The sequence below is a fragment of the Wyeomyia smithii genome, chromosome 3 (genome assembly GCF_029784165.1).
Source record: "Wyeomyia smithii strain HCP4-BCI-WySm-NY-G18 chromosome 3, ASM2978416v1, whole genome shotgun sequence".
Taxonomy (NCBI): domain Eukaryota; kingdom Metazoa; phylum Arthropoda; class Insecta; order Diptera; family Culicidae; genus Wyeomyia; species Wyeomyia smithii.
In genome coordinates, this window is record NC_073696.1 from 213,355,648 (window position 1) to 213,376,373 (window position 20,726).

The 20,726-nt window shown below is 35.0% G+C and overlaps 1 protein-coding gene across 2 annotated transcripts in view; it reads left to right on the forward strand.

Moving 5' to 3' along the window:
* LOC129726599 (extracellular serine/threonine protein CG31145) overlaps positions 1-20,726 on the forward strand; it is a 217,329-nt gene that overhangs the window by 151,383 nt on the left and 45,220 nt on the right. For both annotated transcript variants that reach the window (XM_055683503.1, XM_055683501.1), the window contains one exon: positions 19,665-19,693. The gene's annotated coding sequence lies outside the window, so the exon portion shown is untranslated. The remainder of the gene's footprint in view (positions 1-19,664; positions 19,694-20,726) is intronic.

The following is a 20,726-nucleotide window of genomic DNA, read 5'->3' on the forward strand; positions in this document are numbered from 1 at the left end:
TGCTGACTAGTAACTAGAACAAAAATAAGGTATAAGGGGTCGTTCATTAATTACGTAAGCATATTTTTTTCATTTTTTCGAACCCCCCTCCCTTCCTTGTAAGACATAGTAAGATTTTTTGATACCTCCCTTCCTCCTAGTAAGATCTTACTACCAGCATATATAGGTTTTTATCCGTCGGCATACTACATCACAACCTCCCACCAGATGACTCCAACCACCATAACACATGGGCGGGATGGGACGGATATACCCAAAGCTTCGACATAAGCCATCCGCAGTGAAAAGCAGGCATTTTCATTACTACTCGATCAACACCGTCCATGTGATATAGCTTTTATTAACTTGTGTTTTTTTTAATCAATACACTATCAAAGTTTAATAAAAGGCTTTTATTCAAGCAATGATTTGAAAGAAGCAAACATAACATAACTTTTCAGAATTAGAGCCTTCCGACACGAGAAACCCCCCTAGTCGTGGGCCAGACGTAAAGACAGAGTGGATTTTTTCCCGTCACCTTCCAACGAACCGTTAAATCATATCAAGAATAAAAATTGTTGTACCTCATTTTTTCTTAAGTAAACAGGGCCCCTCGAGTATATCTGCCCCGCGTCTGGCCCTGGCTCCAGTTTCCTCATTCTGAAGCAAGCACAATACACCGTTTCCTCTTCTGCCCTTTTTCGAGTTAATCGTCCTTTCGTAATTTTCCTTTTATGAATTTTAAATGCTGGACTTTTATGAATATAGTTATTTTAATAGCTGCATTAACAATGTTTTTCTTACGTAAGATAATCATTTCACCCCCCTCCACCCCTTGTAAGATAACGTAAGAAATTGCTTTATTTTTGCTATAGTCACTCAAAATCACTTTCTCGAGTCGATTCAAATACGTTTAAAATTTTTAAAAGAATATGAAAATTTAATAAAAGACTTGTAATAATCTGCAATTGAATGCTTTTCAAAATAAGCTAATCAGTGGTTGTTACACAACTCATTGTTCATTATTACCAATATTTAAAAGGAATCCTCGAAGTACCCCGGGGCTCGATCTTCAAACTTCAATCGTAACCACAATATTCATACGTGTAGAAACGCAAAAAGTAGGTAAATTCTTTTTAGCTGGACGTACTTTCACTCTATTGGGTAAGCTTAAGAACTTCGGCCGAAAGAAAAAGTTTTCAATAAATTGGTCTCAAAGCTCAACGCTCTTTTATTGATTCTTTAATGTGATGGTGAGAGTAGACAGATCATTAAATAAAAGAAATTGTTATAGAACAAAGCAATCAACAGTCATATTCCCTTCGAACAAGTAATAAAAACTAATCGAGACAATAACTCACGGGTACACAGCCAGCAGTAGTTTTACCCAAAACCCTGCAATGCAATACTTTGACCTAAAAACATATGCATTTGCAATTTCTCCAGCGAACAATCATGTCAAATATTGCGGTCATTGCTTTGCCCATTCCCTCGGTTCGGCTTCTCAACCGGACAACTTAGCCCCAAAAATGCAAATGTGTGCAAACGGCAAAATTTAGCATACTGATGAAGGGGCTGTCAAGGGCAGTTTAACCCAACCTACTTAGCAAACAAAGGAAACCCGCGAGAGGTGTAACAAGAAAAAGAAGGAACTGCATAAAAACAAACAATAATGCCAATTAGAAAGCAGAACAAAAGCCAGCACAAGTCTCGGCAGATACACTCTCGGAAAGCTTATTTATTATTGCTTCCTTCAGGGCACCGCACGGCAGGTTGTTTGTGTTCTCCCCCACAACCGCCCACGGGTCTGCAATACAGTGAATTGTGTTTTAGCATTTTATGATGTTTTGTTTTCGCGGCTTTTTGCACGTCGTCACTTTTGCAATGGCTTTTCCACTGCCCGGCTAATAATGACCAATGCAAGCAGGTTGTCTAGTTAACTGTCTCGATCGCTCGGCTTCCTAGGCGCCATCAGGTGCTTTTCTTCCTGAAGGGAAAGTAACGCCAGGTGCTAAATTCACACGGAAGTGAAGCCGGTAAATAGCGATACAAGAAATTCTGCGAAGAGGCAATTGGAGAAAAAAGTTGCACTTACTGCACGATGCAGCTCCCATTAGGAAGCATGACTTTTCTTGGGGAATACTTCGGTGTACATTGCTGGCCGCAACGCCAACCTGATTTACCGTTAATATACTTTCATTTGTTTTAACGGTTGCAGATGTTTTTATGTCTGGTTTGTTGTTATGGCTTCCCTTTTTTTCTCTGCATTGTAATTGCAATTGTTGTAATTGAGACGATACACAGCGATATGATGAATCCATTCATATCAGAAAGATTTTTTTTTTCATTACTGCCAGGGATCACAAAACGCGCGGTAATGTGCGACTAGGGCGGATGTGTGTGATTCAATGTACTTTACGTCTTTTTCTAAACTTATTTTAATGACTGGTTAGTTTATTGCTACTTTTTTCACTCCATAAACTCAAACGTTTTAATCACTGAAAAGTAGTTATTTAATATTCTATTATTTTATTTATTTTAATTTAATTTTTGGATGCAATATTCTGAAAAGGTTTTATTGAAAAAAGTTGAATGTATTGAAATATAATTAAATTGAGTAAACAGTATAATTTAGTATAATACCACAATATATCTAACTAATGGTAGCAGTGGTCATAGGCTCCTACAGGAAAAAAAACAGTATAATTTGGACAATTAAACAAACTTTATCATTGCAATATGTTTACTATATTTAGGTGCTTTCTAGCACAATCAATTGGTTTGCAAATGTGATTGTGTTCAGCTCAATGAAAACAATTCATCGCGTAGCAGAAAAAAAAGCAACTAGTTGTAATGGTATTGATAATTGCATAACCGTTATACATGCCAAGCACCAGCTAAGAACTCGAACAAGTTAGAAAACATTCACTACAATCTTCGTCATAACGGATATCCGCTTTGGTTTATCTCCTGTTTTGAACTTTTCCCATTCTATTCAGCATTCCGCTTCGCTCCCATACTGAAGACGTAGACTCGCTGGACATAATGAAAACACAAAAGCTCGAATTAAATTCTGCAATAATCGTACTCAAGTGCACCATTTTGCGAGATTTGTTACTGGTGCTCAACGTGATCTCGCGAGAAGCGAGTAGCAAACCAACCACGCGAGAATTTGGGCGAAATCTATTCGTGCGAAGAGCACAATTTGGACAGCCCGAAGATCGCTATCTGCGCAATAGTAATTTCAATTGTATATGCAATGACCGTTCGCATACCGCAAAAATAATTCATCGATCAAACCGAAGCCAACCACCCCGGCTGTGATAATGCATCGCGCGAAAAAAAAAAACAAAACCACTGCGCGGGTGAGAAAGGAAAATCATTTAACCATACAAATTGTATGCATATGTGCTGCGCAGAAGAATGTGTATACAAGCGCATACAAAGGCAACCACTTGGATGGCAATCGCAGGAAATTGCTGATTATCTTTTTATCGAGCACAAAATAAAACAAGCAATGTGCGCACGCCGACAACAATTACGGTAATGAATATGAGAAATTTGTTTTTCGTGTTTTATGAGAGCTGGACAGGCTTCCCGGTATTTAATTTCGACTGACAACCTTTAAGGCGGAAATAATGGCGATTTTCGCACAATTAATTGATGAAGATGGACAATTGGGCTCATATGCAGCAGTTTGGAAAAAGATCAATTTTGCTGATTCAAAAGGAACCATCATATTAAAAAATTATACTTTTGAAATATTCGATTCAATTCTCTTCTTTCATGTCATTGAATTAACCCAAAAAAAATGCTCAATTATTATTTCTGTGTGGTTTGTTCCGGCAGAAAGGTGCTATTAGATTATTTTTTCCATTGAAAACGGTATAGGTGATGACTTTTTTGTGATTGAAAAACTATTTACGGACAGAATTTATTAAACAATCGAAAGAGCCCCATCTGTATTTTCCCTAGGCAAACAATTTTACGTGAATTTTTCCACAATTTATTTACCCAATGAAATGTTTACTCGGAATACTGGATATTTTGCACCTTTCGTGTTCATCCACGAAACCAGTGGGAGCCCAAGGCCGTTATTGACGTACACAAAAAACCAATTCACCACCGGGTCGTCGCAGGCGTAGCGCAGCTCACACCGGCTGCTGATTGCAGGGTTTACCGAGCATCACAAGTGGGAACGGTAGCAATATGCGAATCTGCAGCCTAGCCTAGCTGACAGGCAACAAGCGCAAACAAAGGAGAAAACAATCATACATGTACGCAGATAGACAACTATGCCGAGGATGCCGGCAGTATCGTAAATCAATCAGCGGATATGAATTTATTGCCGCACGTTGCCAAGGTGAAGGTGATGGAATCTGGACGTGGATGGAAGTGTGACGTCGCAAAAAAAAATATGATCCAATCGAACCGAGCAGTGATACGCTGCACGAGGGAGAAATGGATAAACTGATTAATTAATAGGCTTTAGTGGAATACATTGCCGACTCGGCAATAATCCTCTATTCTCTAGTAATGGTACAATCTGAATTGACTCTAACTAATTGTTATCCAACTACATTTTTTATATTCGTCAGTGAACATAAAACCACTTCCAATCAACATATTCTGAAGTCAGAACCATAATCAATGCAAAGTTTGTTATAACTTTGGTGTGAATTTCAACAGTTTTGTTGCACTATATCAGTGAATGTTGCATTTTGTTACTAATTTATTACAGATAACATATTATCGTTCTCCAAACGGAGAATTATCCGGGAAGATTGACCTCCGTAATACAACCACTAACCAGGAGATGTTTATCCGAGTAGTATACATTTTCAACATTGAAAACTGAGTTGAAGACTAGTTATTCCATGTTACAAAAATGAGAATTTTGAAATACTTTTTGACAATATCGCAAAATATCCCTGTATAATTGGTATTGGTATTGGTTTCCATTGTCAAAAACTGTCATCATAAATTAATAAATATAACTTACTCAAATTTGACAATCCAATCTCAGAAAGTTCTGATGTACATACGAATTTTGTTATTTTGTAACTTGGCAATACTATCTAGTCTGATTCATTGGAATAAAATCTTTGGAGGTGAACGAATTCAAAACCCGGAAAATCTATCATTCAGTGTATCTAAAGATAATATATTTAGAAAGTAATTAGGGTTCCGCTCACGGGTTTTTATGATTTAAAAATGCTTCTTTAGAGATTAATTTAAGCAAGATACCATGTAGACTAACAGCAATCTCTCTGACTTATTCTTCTGTGAAGAAAAAAGACGCAAATTTTTTTTTACTATATTTAAGTTTTTAATTATTTATTTGAATATTATTAAAAAAAAACAAATTCGCTTTTTCATTATGTGCAATTTCATAAAAAACGACAATACTTTCTGATCTGGCTGAAGCTTGGCACCGATGTTTCTATGGGCTAGAGATTTCATTTTGTGCTGTTAGTTTTGGCCATTTTTGGACTTAGAAATGGTAACGTCTTCGGCAAAGTTCTAGAAAACAATTTTGTCTCTCGAAAAAAAAAACTGCAAAAAAAAAATAAGAAAAAAAGTTTAAAAAATTATAAATTGATTTCCTCAAAAAGCTTATATTTTGAAAATCTTATATTTTTGTTAAGGCTACGAAGGATTGGCTAAAAGTTCATTGTTGTCTGAATGAGGAGAAATGAAAAAACGGTGAAATTTACTAAAAAAAAAGAAAAAGAAAATTAAAGCCGCAACGATTTGTTCGCTTGGTATAACAAAATTCTCCCAGCATTTATGAAGAATCTTGCAAAAGAACTTTCATATTTCTTGTTGTTTTGGTTATTCTACATGTCACTGGAAACTGCAATCCTCCCCAAAAATAAGAAAAAGCTTAAAATTTGATATACGTAACTATCGCTATTATCCCTTGCATTCCCAAACTTTTTGGAGCAGTTGACAACGAAAAAATATTTCTTCATATCATAAATTGAATAACAGACAAAAACGGTTTTTTAAAGCCGCTCAACATCCACAAATCTTTTTGAATTCGTAGATTACTCACTAATGGCCATGGATAATGGTAACCACGTTGTAGCTCTTTACACATACTTCAGCAAGACATTTACCGTATTTACTTACCAATGCTACTTTCTAAACTGTAACAAATTGGAATCAAGCCTTGTCTCTTGAATTGGTTTGAATCATATTTAACTAACAAGCAACAAATAATAAAATTTATTGGAAAGAACTGAAATCCTTTTCAAGTTACTTCAGGTGTCCCCAAGATACCCATTTAGGACCACTCCTTTTTACTTCGTACGTGAACAACATTTTCTTCATTCTCAAAAATCTGAAAGTACCATTATTTGCCGACGACATGAGGCTGTATTTGGAAATGAAAAACCAAAACCAGAATGATATCAATATCATACAGCAGAAAATTAGCAATGCCCAACATTGTAATCGCATTAGGAAATTAGAATGTAGAAAAATGTGAAAGAGTTAGGGATTGAGGAATAACCTTAGATTCTAAACATTATTTCTTACACAAGACAAACAGCATGTTAGGGTTTATTAAACGCTGCTACATCTTTGAAGACCCGTACACTATCAAAATTTATATATTACCTATGTGAGGTCTATACTGAAATATTGCAGCATTGTGTGGTCTCCTAGTCCAGGTATACAAGCAGGGATGGTATTCTACGTGATTTTTCGAGACTCGTAAGTAATCTACGTAGAAAACTGTATTCTACGTTTTCTACGGTAGAAAACCTCTTGCAAGTAGAAAACTCTCAAACACTCGAAAATTTTTAGTATGGGTTATAAAAAGCCATTCGCTGCGCTGATTAGGTGTATTTAAGCAACGGGAGAATTAATATAACAAAAAAAAAGAAACACGAAGAAGCAAGAACGTGTTTTTCCGCAAACAAAGTTTTCACTCAATAATTTCAATCGTAATTCACGGTTCAACAACATATTTGTTGTCATCCAAAAATGCTAATGAAAGCAAAATCGCATAATATACGTCACATACAAAATCAGTGCAACAGCAAAGGCGCATGTAAGGCCTGATTTCTACAGAACTATGCTATCGCTCTCAAATCTCATATATTTAGAGCGTACCTTACATCTTGAACCATTGAGATCCCCTGGCATATATAAAAAGCCCATTGAAAATTCCATGCAACTTTAAACGGTTGCAGGAAGAATTCTCTACACTCTCGGAAAAAATAACTTTAAAACGAGTAAGATTTGACGCATTTTCGTTTAAATTGGAACATCTTATAAACTGAGTAACTCCGTAAATACGCATAATTGAGAAACAAGGCGTTTTAAAAACTGAGTGATTGTTACTCACTTTTTGGGTACAGTATTACTCAATTTTGAGTTAAATAATTACTCGAAAAGGGTTGTGAATTGCTACTTAATTTAATTCACAAATTTATAAAGAGTTTCAAAGATTAAATTGAACATACCTGGGTTTGTTGTTCATACTGGCTTGAAAGCCCTAGAATATTCTGCAAACGGGAGCTATTTCTAATCCGAAAAATTACGAAACACATCAAAAACAATTTCAATCGATGGAGATTAAAGGCAATGAATTTAAATGTCAAATTCGATCCCAATTCACAGCAAATAATCATCACAATTAAAAATCTACTATACAAAAATGGAATTCCGTAACGCTTGATCTTATTGATATTATTCCCTCAGTCTCAGAAGTGTACAGTAATCATCATCATCTTGAATCGTTCTAAATCAAAAATAATAAGCGGTGACATGTAGGTTTTTTAACATGAAAATGTTCGCTGGTGTTCAGGAAAGACATTTGAGAAAAACTAATAGGTATTTAATTACTAAAACTTGAGATATTATTCACAAAACTACGTAAAACATGCAAAACTATGACTTTCTGTGCTAAATTTGCCTCTTATTCAAAATTCAAAGCGATGACTATCATTCTTTTTTCACTAAAATGTTTGTTAATTTTCAGGAAAGACATTTGAGAAACAAAAATTAGTTTCTGATCACTAAAACTTGAGATATTATTCACAAAACTACGTAAAACATGCAAAACTATGACTTTCTGTACTAAGTTTGCCTCTAATTCAAAATTCAAAGCGATGACTATCATTCTTTTTTCACTAAAATGTTTGTTTATGTTCAGGAAAGACATTTGAGAAACAAAAATTAGTTTCTGATCACTAAAACTTGAGATATTATTCACAAAACTACGTAAAACATGCAAAATTATGACTTTTTATACTTATTCGTCTCCAAATCAAAATTCAAAGCGATGACATGTGATTCTTTTTTCATTAAAATGTTCGTTGATGTTTAAGAAAGACATTCGAGAAAAAATAATAGGTATCTAATTCAATCAAAGAAATAGTTATCGGTTTCCGTTATACTCTACTAAATTTTTTGGAAATAAATATTGAAATTCAGTCCGCAAATATATATTTCGACTGTGACGTACAGTCTTCCTCAGTGCTTATGTGGACTGGTAAAGAGCAAAGCGTAAATCCTGTTTTTTTATTTGTAGTTGGTAAAAATGAAAATTTAGCACCCTTAATTGGAGTTAGGTAGGGAATTATGCGGTCGATTGTTTACCGTACCATGTCTGGGGTTTTTGGGAAGCAGATTGAATAGCCATGAGGGGTGATTACCTGCGTCTTTATTGAGAAGCGTGCATGAGTGTTGTTTATAAATTTCTAAACTTTCAGCTACGTCTAATTTCCATAAATTATTAACGGGGCGGAGGAGGTGAATGTTATCCGAAGTTAGTGGATGTTCCTCGTTAAAAATATGTTCAGCCACTTTTGATTTAAAATGGTGTGGTGGGGCATTTGTTGAAACTTTACTTGCTTTGGTCACTTCTGCGAAATGTTCTTTGAAACGTATCCCTACGTTACGTTTAGTTTGTCCAATGTAAACCATGTCACAGTGACTGCATGCAATTTTATAAATTCCAGCTTTGTTCAGGGTATCAATAGGGTCTTTGGTAGACCCTAATTTTGTTTTGAGTTGGGTATTTCTACTAGTGTAGACAATATCCATCCCAATTTTTTTAAATTTTGAACGAAGTGGGCGTGCCAAGTTAACGTCATATTCAACGGCTACCCTTTTCAGATCTTCTGTTATTGGGGTGAGTCTTGTAAAAGATTTCCGAATTTGAGCACGCTTCTTTTTATCAACAATGGCTTGAATGATACTTTCATTGTAGCCATTAAGTTTAGCAATTTCGAAAATATATTCCAGTTCCTTTTGCTTGGCTACTTCACTAAGAGGTAAAGTTTCCATGCGGTGGATCATATGATGGAAGGATGCCATTTTATGCTGGAAGGGATGGTTTGAAGAGTTAGGTATTACCCGTTTTGTATTCGTGGGTTTCCGATAAATTTCAAATTCCAAGTCCGTAGACTTTCTGACTACAACGACGTCCAAGAAAGGGAGTCTGTTGTTAAATTCTTTTTCAATTGTGAAGTTTATATTTTTATGGGTATTATTAAGGGATATGAAAAAAGTTTCAAGATCCGCCCTTTTCAAAATACAAAAAATATCATCCACATACCTCCACCATCGAATCGGTAAGATGTTCCTCTTCTCTAATGTACTTTCTATATTTGCCATGAAGAGCTCACATAGAAAGGGAGAAAGAGGATTCCCCATTGTTGCCCCTTTAGTCTGTTTGTAAAATTTACCACGAAATGTGAAGTAGTTTTCTTTCATGCAAAGGCGTGAAAGTTTCAACAAACTGTCAACTTTCTTTTTCCAAGTATTATCAAAATATTGGGAAAGAAGCCAGTCCTCTAGAAGGTTTAAGGTTTCATTCACTGGAACGCTAGGAAATAAGGCCGTAACGTCAAATGAAACCATTATCTCATCAGATTGGATGTTACCCGAGGATCTTAAATTTTCAACGAAATCTCCGGTGCTCTTTACTGATCGACTTGGAAATTTATGGGGCATGGCTTGAAATTCTTTTACCAGCCATTTAGCCAATTTTTCTGTGGGAGCCCCTACCGCTGAGATAATTTCTCTCATTTCATTTCCAGGTTTGTGAATTTTGGGGAGACCCTTTATTCTTGGAAGAACTGGATTTGAAACACGAAGATTTTGTAACGCATTACCCAAAACGGGTTTGCATTCTTTTATTGTATTTTCTACACGTTTTACCATATCAGCAAGAGGATTGAGTCGCAGTTGCCAATATGGACCTTTATCAATTTTTTGGGTTATTTGTTCATCATAGTCAGACTTGTCCATGATGACGGTTTTGTTCCCCTTATCTGCTTTTAAATAGAAAACAGGTTTTTTACGTAATTCCTCAACTGTCTTTAAATCAGACGAATTTTCATGACGTGGCAGTGTCTTAGTAATTTTTGAAAAAATTTGGCGTACTTCACCAGTTTGTTCTGTGGAAAGTTTACAACTGTCCATCCCAGCTTCTATATCGATGATCGATTGTTCAATATTGGGTCGTGAAGGAATTGCGAAATTTAGGCCCATATTCAGAAGATTTTGCTGGGGTTGTGAAAACTCGTACGAAGACCTATTGACCACAAAGTCGTCAATGAGGTGTACTTTGGCTGTCTTTCTACTACTGTTATTTCGTAGAAGCAGTTGATTTAACTTTTTCAATCCCAATTTTCGTTTTCTTTCCCCTTCACACTTTTCGGCTACTTTAACTTTAGTTAGAAAATTTTGAAATTCAAAAGGAAATTCTTTGGCAAGTTTTAAATGAAGTGAATAACATTCCAGAGTTGTGGAGCTAAGTTTACTATAAAGAAACTTGATGCTACTTTTCAAACACTCCCGTTCCATATGTTTTATAATGGAGGGGGCTATAGGACTTTTAACTTTTACTCTATGACTCGTGGGAGTGACATGATATTTCAAACAATTTTTAAGAAAGGAAATAGATTTGTGGATACCCGCAATGCTCTTTTTTAACTTTAAAAACCTATTTGGCTCATTTGGCTTGGATGCCATTGTCAGGTATCTAATTACTAAAACTTGAGATATTATTCACAAAACTACTTAAAACATGCACAATTATGACTTTCTGTGGTGAATTTGCCTCTAAATCAAAATTCAAAGCGATGGCATATGGTTTGTTTTTTTTCACCAAAATGTTTGTTAATGTTCAGGAAAGACATTTGAGGAAAAATAATTAGTATCTGATCACTAAAACTTGAGAAATTACTCACAAAACTACGTAAAACAAGCAAAATTATGACTTTTTATACTTAATTCGTCTCCAAATCAAAATTCAAAGCGATGACATGTGATTCTGTTTTTCATCAAAATGTTCGTTGATGTTTAAGAAAGACAGTTGAGAAAAAATAACAGGTATTTGATTACTAAAACTCGACATATTATTCACAAAACTACGTGAAACATGCAAAATCATGACTTTTATGCTGAATTTGCCTCTAAATCAAAACTCGAAGCAGTGATCTGTGATTTTTACTATGATAAAATGTTCGTTGTCTTTAGGAAAGATATTTGAGGGAAAAATAACAGGTATCTGATTATTTGAAATTTAAATATTTTCCACAAAATTACATGAAAAATGCAAAACCATAATTTTTTAGGCTCAATTTGTCTCTAAATCAGGATTCAAAGCGATGACACGTGATTTTTTTTTTTCAATAAAATGTTCGTTGATATTCTGGAATAACATTCGAGATAAAAAAATAGTTATCTGATAACTGAAAATAGAGATATTATTCACAAAACTAAGTAAAACATGCAATATCATGATTATTTTGGCTCAATTTGTCTCTAAATCTTAATTCAAAGCTACGATATATGATTTTTCCATTAAAATGTTTGTTTATGTTCAGGAAAGACTTTTGAGTAAAAATAACAGATTTTTGATTACTGAAAATTGAGATATTATTCACTACACTACGTTGAACAAGCAAAATCATGAATATTTGAACTCGATTTGCCTCTCAATCGAAATTCAAAGCTATGATATGTAATTGTTCTTCATTGAAATGTTTGTTAATGTTCAGAAAAGACATTTGAGGAAAAATAATTGGTATCTTATTGCTAAAAGTTGACATATTACTTTAAAAACTACGTATGTTTGAAAATGATTTTCAGCATACAGAAAAACACATTAAAATACTCATTTTAAAATTTATATATATTATACATATAATACATGCCAAATTTTGACTTTTTGAGCATGAGCTCAGTTCGCCTGTAAATTTTTTTTCTTCAATAAAATGTTCGTTGCTCCTTCAACATCTGCAAATATTTTCTTGCAGAAGTATTTATGTTTGGATTTGGTGCGAGTCGAGCAGAAAAAAATTACATTTCTGATGTTTTCGTAGTTTTGTGAATAGTAACACATTACGTGATTCGAAATACTTTTTTACTTTTACCAAAACTAGATCTTGGGACATTTGGCTGGAGAAAAGGCCGCATTTTCATTGGTTTAATCTATTTTTTTTAATTTCTACGTAGTTATGTGGATTAAAACGTTAACTTCTTCTCAGACGTGTTCCTAGGACATCAACAAACATTTTCGTTACAAAAATTCACATGTTATATCTTTAGATATGATTATAGAGGAGAATAAAGCGTGAATGGTCACGCTAAATTCTTCTTACGTTGATTTCTTTCTTCTAAAAGTTACACAAAAAGAGGTTTTACTGTGAACGATTGACGAATATCCGGTTATCAGCCGAGTGTGGTATATTCGGAACTGGGATGACCCCACACAACATTTTCCAAAATAACGACTTCTGGTTTCAGGAAAATAATCTAAAGTGGTATTTGGCTAACCATTTCAATACTTCCGAAACTTTCGAACGTCATTTTGAAATCCGAAATGGCGACTTCCAGTTTCTGTAAAATGTTTTATGCAAGTTGTCTTATTTGGGGATGTCCCCAAATCACAAAATGCAATCCAATATGGGTATTTCCGTTCTGTGTGTTCTCAGAATGTTAAAGTACTTAAACTGATGTTGGACGTATAAGATGTGAAATATTTTTGAAGTGAGTTGTGCTAATAATGCAATGAATTATAAAAAATGCTTTCTAATTTTGAAACTTTTGATCCCGAGCATCGCCGGGAACGTTCAACTAGTAAATAATATTTTCAAACTTAAATTTCGTTTATTCTTCATGTTATTCATCACAAAAATCTCTTTGCAGGTTTTCGTAGAGTACTCGTAGAATACTTGCTTTTGGCTAGGTATTCTACTAGAGGTATTCTACGTAGAAAACTCGTCGAAAACTATATGAGGTTTTTTACATGAAATCCTTGTATACAAGAAGAAGAAATAGAATCAGTACAAAACCATTTTTATAACATGCTCTTCGTAAGCTAGGCTTGATCTAACATCGTTATCCATCATAGAAAGCTCGCTGAATGTTGTTTGACATTCAAACATTGAATGAGCGGCGAGAGTGCGCAATGGCTTCATTTAGAAACGATATAGTTTGGCAGCAAGTTGTCTTAGTTAGCAGAGCTTATTTCCAAATTAAACGTTTGTGCACCAACTCGACGACTTTGAAACCGTAGTTTATTGCTCTTAACCACCGTCGCATGGAATATGCAAAAATGTTTGGTAAATTTTAATGTCTTCGGCAAAGTTGTAGACAGTTATTTTGTCCTTTTAAAAAAACAGTAAAACAAAAACAAACTTTTAGAAGAAAACACACAATTATTATTATAATATAATTATCTCAGGAAATCCATATTTTGAATATCTAAATATTTTTGCACAAACACTTTTTAGATGAAACATTATTAACTCAGAGAAATAAAAAAGGTAAAATAAAAAATAAACAAGTTGTGTTTTAGAGTATATATTTTTTGGAAGGACAAAATTATTGCCTACAACTTTACCGAAAACATTATACCGATAAAAAAATCGTTTTGGTTCTAGAAGTATTTTTATCATTAATAGGTCCTCGACTCAGTAAAATTGATTCATATGTCAACATAAAGTTCATTGCACTAACGAGTATCTAACTTGAGAGTTTTTTTTTTTTGAGCGGAGTGCCTATTACTTATAAAAATATTAGAAGGTCGCCTTTTGGAATCCTTAATGGTGCCTAGGGTCGGTTTTCCAGTCTCTAGGCATCAACTCGATTACGGAAATATACATATTAGAGGGTATTCGATCATTTTAGGTTGTTTTCTAGAAACCAGAAGTCGCCATTTAGGAATTCAAGATGGCGTTTATGCCATTTTCTTATTTCTGGCCATCATCCCGGTTGAAAAATATCAATATCGGATGGTATTTGACCTTAAACACATTTTTTGTTGCGGTTACAGAAACTTTAGTGCGTACTTTTCCCCCGCGATATATGTGTACTCTTGCCCCACAATGAGTTTTTCAACTGATTTGACACCAAAATATTCTCGGCAAAACAAATTCACCCTACAAACCACAATTATACAAGTGTTTTAGATTCTGTTGTTTTCGAGTTTCTGTAGTTTCCGAATAAGAGAATCGTTATTCCCAGAACTAAGAAAATTAGATCAAAACAACTCAAAACACAACTTTCCTCATAATTTCGCACCATTTATACTAAATCTTTTATGTTTACACGTGTGATTAACTGACGTTAGAATGCACAGTGGTTTAAAACGCGAAAAACGTGATCGTCAGTTTTTTAGTGTGAAAATGCCATTTAAATGCTAGAGTGTATTCGACAAAGTTTTTGAAGATCTAAAGGGGCATCTTTTGATGACAATAAACTCTTGATTAATTCACCTAAAAGTGAGATAAAAAAAAATTATTTACTTATCAAATCAAGACGAAGTCTTCAGCAAAGTTCAGACAATCTTATGTAGAAAAACTTTGCTGAAGACACTTTTGTTTTATTTCTTGAAGATCGACCACATACAGGTAGTTTTATGAACAGACATTCTTAAAGTTTCTAAAAATCGAAACATGCCAAATAAATTATTCTGATGTGCTTTCAGAGGTCTACTATGTTCTAAACTTTTTTTCATATTTAAAAAAACATATCATTCTGCCGAACATACCTTGGGCAAATTTTCGTTTGATTCGATAAGTAAATACAAAAATAAAATTTCTATCTCACTTTTAGGTGAATTAATCAAAAATTTAATTGCATCGAAAGATGCCCCTTAAGATCTACAAAAACTTTTCCGAATACACTCTAGCATTCAAATGACATTTTTATACTCAAAAGACTGACGATCACGTTTTTCGCGTTTTAAACCACTGTGTAATGCTGCAAATTCATACAATGTTGCCGATTTGTTTTGCTCGTATGTTTCAAAAAGACCAATGTTCACTTTTGCACTGTGCGTACTTTCGCCCCTTACTACTCATTACCTACCTGCAAAACCAATTCCAAGCAATTGCGTACTTTTAAAAAATAAAGTTGCAATGTTTATTAAAAAAAAAAGTAGGACATCGAACGTTTTCACCGTTGTTTTTCTTCGGCAGGTATTCTGCAATGATCTTATGCAAAAACCTGCTCAAGGAAACATGTCCCTAGAGCTGAAAGAACAGAGTCAGCAGAACACATAGTTAATAGCATGATAATTTGGTACTCATTCAATGCTCATTGAATGCCATAACGCCAAATTCAATGCTCCGTCATTGCTTTGAAAAATGCCCTGTTCTGCTAGCTTGAGAAAAAAGCTAGCAGAACAATATACGAAAATAGAATTTTGAGCTTATAAACAGTTCTGAAACAGTGAAAATAATTTGAGGCTTATTGAATGTTAAAAAAACTGATTTTCATAATAATTTTGTTTATTTAAAAAAATGAGATTATTATTTTTAATTTTTAAAATATTTTTCTCTAAAACCAAATAGAAAACTTTAGATACAATAAGAGGTAAAAAAAAGCAAAGCCTTGGTGCTATATTCCGATTCAGAACTTGACCTTCTGTTTATTCATACACAAACTTCGCAGCAATCGCAATAAGAGGTATTTGTTCCATTATTCATCTCGTTCGGAGCAGAAAATTGTGAATCACTACACTAAATGAAGGCGCAGCTCATTACTTTTGAAGTGAAACAGCAGCCAAACTGAAAAAGTTAAATGCTTAGTGTCTAAGAACAACTTGTAGAGAAGACTTCAATGTTCAATTTGGTTAACAACAAAGCCCATGTTTATTACACATTTCAGGGAGAAAATTGCAGTTTAGTTTTTTTAGTGCTTCTCTTTCTGTGCTTCTCATTGGACGTTTATAGGACAATAGTAATTACGATATTTGGGGCATTTTACAACTCATCAGTTCGATCAGATGAAAAATTTAACAGTTGAAAAATAGTTGAAAAATATGAAAAGATTATAAATTTTTAACCGTTTCTGTGAATTTTGGTGCCCCTGGACGCTTTAGGAATGCTTCAAGTCTTCAGAGACTTCAATGAAGTTTGCCCATTAGTAAACGGAAAAACAACGAACCAGACGACAATGACTCTGCCGCCTTTTCATGTACTTTCGAGGCGACTAGGCGCATCAAAAAAGCTATTATCTTTGAATTTAGTTTGCAGTATGAACTCTAGGGTAAACCCTGTGTTAACCGGTGTAATTTATAAAATAACTAAAATTTAAACAACCCCCTGATTTAAAAAAGCTTAGCAGAAAACTCGCTTCAGGATGATTGCTACCAGTATTTAACTAAATATCGGTAGTCAGCAATTTATCACAACGAGGAAAAAACGTCATCAACGGCATATCGGACAGTTATCTGTACATAGTTTTACTTGAAAAATATTTGCATGCAGGGCCGGGCTATTAATTTGAGCTTTAAGGCAGTCCTGTCGACTTGTGTAATCATTATTTTCTATTTTATGGAACTCAACAAAAAATGTTTTTGTTCAAGATTAAAGTTATCAAAAGCGAAGCTAAGCTTTTTCAAATACTGTTGGGAATTTAATCAGGAATTCAACCTTGACTGAGACAACCAACTGTTAGAGCCCAAAACAAACTAGTGTTACGACTCCCCTTAGTGTCTTTCAACCGATTTTCTTCAATGGACCATCATCGTTCCTCGAGACCACCAGGGCGGTTTACTACACTCGCTGAGATAATTGACCCGAAACACCATAATACCTGCTGCGAAACTTACAGCGAAAGGAAAGATATTGTGAACATTCCAGAATAGCATAACCCACTGAAATAGCCCACGTGTTCCACCTCTCTTCGACACTTCACCGTCAATCATGGTTTAGTGGAATGAGTCAAATTGTTCCAGTTTGTTTGTCCCGGTTTCGCTCGAGTGGCGCGAATTTCGACATTTCAGGGTTAGCGCCATCGGCCACTGTCGTGTCTCGAGTAGCAGATAAATCACGACAGAGTCAATCAAGCTACGCCGATGCTGCCAGCATTCATTCCCTCGGACATTCATGCCGCTCCAAGCCGGTGACAAAGTGTCACCGATTCGAGAATATCGTATTAAAATTCTAAATTAAACTTGCGGACCCACGTCACAGCCGAACGACCGATTGTGCGATAACCTCCACTGCCGGGATTGATGGGGATGATTGGTTTGGGACTGGTAAAAAATAACACGTTTGCATATGGATGAATTCACCAGCGCTCGAGAATATAAAAATGTCAATCGACAATACTATCCATCACCGAATGGAAAATTTAAACGGAGTGTTGTTTGTATGACACAAACTTTGTTTTTTATTAGTAGACAAACTTTGCTAACAATTACTGTTTTGCAACCGAAAGTCAATGTCATCCTTTTAAATTTTACATCAAAAGCGAGATTAAATCGTTGATTTGTTGTCCGCTCACAATATAATGAAACTCTATTTTTGTTTGTTCAGTTTCAATTTGGCGGTTGTAGTTTACCAACCAGCATACGACGAATAAATTGAAAGTGAAAAAAAACAGACATCTAATGGTGTCAATTTACACCATTATTGTCAGCAAATTGGTAATTTTGAGGTTGTAAAATGCCTTTAATAAGGGCACTGGTACACTAGCGTTTCATTAAAAATCGATTTCGCTCGCACCTTCCTCAAAAGTGTTACTTCTAATCGCTAATCACTGCCACAGCTTAGTTTGGTGGTCGGCTGTGACTAATCTCCGCACTTGCCATTTCCGTCTATGCGCGTTGCTGAAACAGCCCACGGGTAATTGGGCGATCAACCGATGCGAATTCGACTTTATTCATGAAGTATTCGAGACGCACAGCAGACGGAGTTGCCAGTGGAAGGCCGTTGCGAACGAAATGTTCATACTGTGAGTACATTAATTCAAAGTCCACTTTTTTTTTCTGTCAATAGAATCATGCAAAGCAAATCTACAAAAGTGGGTTTCTCCGAGGCTATGGCTCCCCAATAAATAAAGAATATGTTTGTCTAGCCCGAGGTGATTTGAATATCCTTTGCAATGAACTTGTTAAAAATACGAAAAAAAACTTATGTGTTGAGAAGCAAATAGATGCTACTGGAATCGAAACTGCATCGTGAAAAGTGAGAGAAAAGTTTTGTGCGTCACATTAACACCAAAATCAAAAACATTTTCTCACTTTTTCATGATTTAACACGTAAGAGCAGCAAATGGACGCATCCAATTTCCCGGTAATGGGTCAATCAACCGAGAAAAATTTGAAACCATTACGCTTGTCATTCGATTGCCATTAATGTGAACGCCAGCAGCGGTAAAACCTGTCCAAGTGTGAATACGAAGACGTCTCGGAATGCGAAAGTAAATGATAGCGTGCCTAAAATGGGATTTCCACGTACCCGTCTGTGAACCAGAAGATAAGCCTTCACCAATCGGCTATCAACACTGCAGATGGGATCGTGCGAAGCTGGTTCTCGCTTTCAACTTCAAACCAATTGTCAAATTCGTTCAATTGTAGTCTCATTAAATTATGGCACTTCTATTTGCCATTGAAATTATCTCTTTGCGGTGCTTTTTACACGTTACTTTACACGAGTAAATCTCTTTCTGGGTTTTTATACGCTATTTTTTAATATGAAATAATTTTTCTCTTCAGTCTTTTTCGAAAGTGTTTAGCAGACATAATAAAAAACCTTTTTAAATATTAGGGTTTTGTTCGATGATTTCCGAATTTGCACGTTTTTCGTGAAGATTTCGAAATTTACGTGTTTTCACTCATTCTTCGCGTAAAAATCGACGGGAAGTAAATTTATGAAGCTCAACTGCACAACGGAAAATCCGAAACATAATCTCTAAAATCGATTTAATAACCCTACGGTTAGCAGCCGTCTCGTCAGTGCATGTGCGAATATGACCATCATAAAGCCGTCGTTATCAGTGTTCGACTGGATTATTTTTTAAATATTTTTTGTTATGGAGCGGCCTTAAAATAAAAACACTGCCCGCGGAGCAATAACTCGCATTGAGCTGATAATTGATGTTGATTGTGAAATAAGCGTTTTATAAATTAATTCATGTGATTACTGCAGTGTCGTTTGCATCAGAATATCCGTTAAGCAGCAGCATTAACACATCATGATTCCGTTTGACCCGGAGGGATGAAACTCACCTAACCGTGCACATGGCTGTGGTATGGGAATATAACATTGTTGAATTTGTTTTAAATCGATTGGTTATTTTCAAGCTACAAGCATGATGAGCACTATAAAGATTAAATTTGTTTCCGCATCATTTTAATGAAGTTTCTTGTTTTTGTTAATATGGATGTACTGACATTTCTTTTCCATTTTTTATATTTTCAGATTAAAAAAAAATTGCTTGATTATAAAAGGTAAGTTACGATGACACTGTGCTACAAATGAAAAAAAAAAAAATGCAAGAACTTCTGAAGTGACCTAGTGTAGGTTGTAGGTTTTGTTGAGTGTAACATTCGCTCATACTAAAAATTTTCCAAAAACCCCTAAAATCTGAAGTTATGGTGAAGATACGGTTTTTTGGACTTCAATTTTTTATAACTCAGTCTTTTGTTTTGTGAACATCGGTGGATGTTTAGCTTTGTCACATATTGTTTGAGAAAACCAGATTTATTGACTTCTATTGCACAATTATTTCACGGTGCAACAAATGGTGAAAAAATGCAAGAACTTCAGATGTGGCTTAGTGTGGGTTAAAGCTCTAGTCAAGTGTTAATAGCGCTCATATTTTAAGTTGTTCAAATACCCCTAAAATTTTAAATTATGGTCAAAACGCAGTTCTTAGATTTTTAGCTCACATTTTTATATTTAGCTCAGTTATTTTTCAACTGATTCTCTATATTTTAGCCGTTTTGAAAAGGCGAAAAATATGACTTTCAAAATATGGGTAAACTCTATGAGCATATTCACTTGTATTGAAAGTCGCCTTTTCAAAACGGCCAAAATATAAAAAAAAAAAAAACAGTTGAAAAATAACCCAGTTAAACATAATAATGTGAGCTAGGAGTTAAACATAAAAATGTGAGCTAGGAACTGGGTTTTGACCATAACCTAAGATTTTATGAATATTTGAAAACCTCCAAGTCATCCCAAACTCGTGGTAGAATAGTCGGTATATCTTTTCTGTAATAAATTATCCCAGAGCCGGGCCGATAGAGCCCTCGAACACGCAACTTTATAACACATATCGTGTCGTGTTACGGATTACATTCTTGTGTCGGATAGAAGCAGACACCAAGAGTGTAACTGCTGCGTAGCGCATATCGTCGATGTGCGACTAGGGAAAAATTCTATACCTGCTGTTCGTGAACTGGTGGCAGACATGAGTATGAAGCTCGAAACTGTGATGTCAAGCCCTATCCTTTTCCAAGATGTTACATCTTTTTAAGG